This window comes from Limulus polyphemus, unplaced genomic scaffold, assembly GCF_000517525.1.
Source record: "Limulus polyphemus unplaced genomic scaffold, Limulus_polyphemus-2.1.2 Scaffold2477, whole genome shotgun sequence".
NCBI classification, from domain to species: domain Eukaryota; kingdom Metazoa; phylum Arthropoda; class Merostomata; order Xiphosura; family Limulidae; genus Limulus; species Limulus polyphemus.
The window spans coordinates 21,582-25,066 of record NW_013668087.1 but is presented as its reverse complement, the minus strand read 5'-3'; positions in this window follow the sequence as shown (position 1 = coordinate 25,066).

Below are 3,485 nucleotides of genomic sequence, written 5' to 3'. Positions count from 1 at the left end.
TATTAGTACTAATTCGATGACGAGGAACCCTACTTAGAGACTAATAAGTGGTGGAGACGGTCTAGTAAGTAGGTAATAGTAAAGTAAAACTTTAAGTTTTCTTCATTACCCATTCAAGCCGTCTCCAACCATTAATAGTATTGACTAGTTGTTGAACATCAATGAACCAGAATATTACAACTCTCTTATCTTTCGTTTTTTACATTCTATTAAGATTTCTTTTTTGGAGGAGGGGAGTGGCAGTCATGGCTGCTAATTGGTGTGTATCTTTCATGTTAAATCAATATACTGCTAACTGACATAGAAACATTTAGTGAACTCACTGCTCGGGAGTTATGTGAAATATTTAGTGTGGTTGTAAACATGAGTTCTTATTCATGACTTTAGAGTTCCATAACTTTCTTCAACCTCGTTTAATAGTTGTTGCTATACCACAAAGAGTAGTATAAAAAATAGAACATTGTAAAGTGTACAGGAAACATGTTCTGACATATTATACAGACTATGTCATTAAAGACGATGGCATTATAGTTCCACAGATTTCCACCAGATGGCGCTTTGTTAGGGACGCTATGCTAGGTTACCATGACAGATGGCCATGATACAATGAATCACATGATACATGTCTCAACATGTCTATAATCAATCAGATTAAATCACTAATTTATTAAATAATTACATTTCGTGTCTTAAAAGGACGATATATTAATTAAAACTTACTGAATCAAGTGTTTAAAGATTTTTAATAACATTATTCTAATGAAAAATTCTGAACACAGTATTTCTTTTTAACAAGTTATTTTCTCACAATAAAGATTTTGCAATCTGATCTACATATAAATACACTTCTATTAATGATGTATTTACATGAAAATGTTTAACAACAAATTCATGAACAAACATATCATTACTATCTTTGTGGGATCCAAATTTAGATGGAGTTTTCATTTTGACACATGTCAATAATATGCATGATATATACAATATTGTCCACACACAGACAAATATGGTCCTTGGAATACTTTTTGGTTGTAAGTCTACATTCGAAAGTTCTTCTTGATGAATTTTCTAATGTTGAGATTATGTGGAGGTAGTCCTAATGGATCAAAATATTCTCTTTTTCATTACCAAAATAAATACAGACCCAATGGCTACCAGGTTTATGAGTTGGATCCAGGTTAACAATGAATAATTGTTTGTTTTTTTTTGCATGATAATGTAGTTGATCACTGGCAAATACACCTCCAAACATTTTTCTCGGACACAATTCTTGTGAGAGTGTCAAATAAATTTCTAATGTATTCATAGCTTTTTAGATATCAGTTATGATGTTGCTAGACTGATTGATTTCTAAAATTGACTGAAATTCTGCATATACTAGAACATTTATAGTGTTGGGTAAGGCACTACCAGAACCTATTTCAATTCATAAATTTCCCTGTTTCACCAAGTTAAAGTGAGAATCTCCAGTAGATAGATCTGGTGTAAAATCAAAGGCAAACAGTGTATATCATCCTGAGTATTCATCATACCACATATCAATTCCTCGATCTTGAAATTAATTGCCATGAAATATTTAAAAATGTATGTATTTTTCTTCCAAGATTCATTTGATGCATCAGTACCAACACATTCTATAACAAGACATTTAAGTAGTTGACCTAAACTAGCATTATCAATAGATGCTTCTAGCTTTCCCTGGGGAATTGAAAACAATTTGCACATTATATATTTCAAAGGATATTTAGCTGCCCCCTTCTGAAATGCTTTGGCATTTGATAGAAGAACTGACAGGCTGATCTTGACTTTTTTAACATAGATAGAAACGTATTGTAGTACAATTTTGGATTCTAATTCATCATCTGACATAATACAAAATGAATCTTTACTTTGTATACGTCAGAGTTATAAACTTACACCATTAGGCAAAAACTTGTGCTATAAATACATATCCAAATGTAAACAAATGACCATGTCGACTGTTTGACTACCATGTGTATTCCATCATTAAAATTACTTGCTGTATCTTTTGTCCATATGGACAATGTCAAATTACTTCTCTTAGCTTCACTATTATAAATCAGTAAAGTTTCTATGTAAGCCTTATATGCATAAGGTTGTGAAATGAAGAAATTCAGGTGTACATCAACTTGAGAAAATAGAGAAATTGACAGGTGCAGAGTATGTATCTTCATCCTATTTTGTGTCAGTCCTATCAGGCTTGACAATCTTTGCCTCTACATGAAAATATGATTTTGCTGGATCTACATATTCATCACCTGATCCCGATATAGAAAAGTCGATGGGTCCTCTGTCAGTTCCTGAAGATAAGAGATAATATTCAGTCCACTGACATTCTTCAATCATTGTTTGTATAGGAGGGAGAGAAAATGGGGAAGAAGAGTCACGACTACTTGTCAAAAAAGTCTGAAGTCAATGTTCTTTGTCTATTAGCTTTAGACATTCTGAACATGGGACTTTTCTGTTTCCACTTTATATTATGTAGAACATCTCAAGCCAGATTCTGAGCTCCTTGTATTGCTCATAATTTTCCAGCATTGAAAAATATTTTCCTTGTATTTACATCAGATGTAAAATTTATACTTGACTGAGCAGCTTGTTTTCAGAAATGGTATAGCCGATTGAAATAAGTTACTTCAAACATCTCCCAATCCATTTCCTCATTGCTATTGACTACCAGCATAATAAGGTAAACCGTTTCCCACTTTGTAATCATAATAAGTGTCATAGCTAGTTCTTTATCGTAAGAAACACTCAGTATTGTGAAGCTGGAGCATTAAGATCAGTCTTCCCTGTTCAAGTGAGATAGGCCGACCAATGTCGTCCTTTATATTGATCTCTATAGTCTGAATGTTTTTTAGAAACAGGTCTGTATTGAGGATTTGTAAATGTTTCAGTGATCATGTCTCCATCCTGACCTTTAATTTGAATGATTTATATCACTGGTACATAAGCATCCCCAACAATACTAGGTTCCACAATATCTGAGTAAATATAGAATGAATAAAATCCACAAAACACATTAACAGTATATAGTGCTATAGTTGGCTCTGTTATCGTGTGATTATTACTAAATCCAAGTATAACTGATAGTACAGAATCGAGTGCTATATAGGGTCTATCATTTACATTCACACTTACTTTGTGGGTGAATAAATTGTAAGTAAACAGACGTTCATATTCGGATTTAGGAAGTGTATCTTCTACTTGGTTTAAGATTCTAATTAAATCCTTGGGTTCTTTGTAATGACTTGGTCTAATATAATTTATTATGGTAGGAGAGTGAGAGCATGAAAAGTACGATACCCATCCTGTACCATCAGGCACATTATGCCAACTATGTGGATACTGTAATTCGAAGACCACTTCCCACAAACATTCAAGGTTGATAGATCCCAGAAGACAAGTGATATAGTTTGTCAGAGTATTATTAGCAAAATAATTCATTGAACTGTTACTATGTA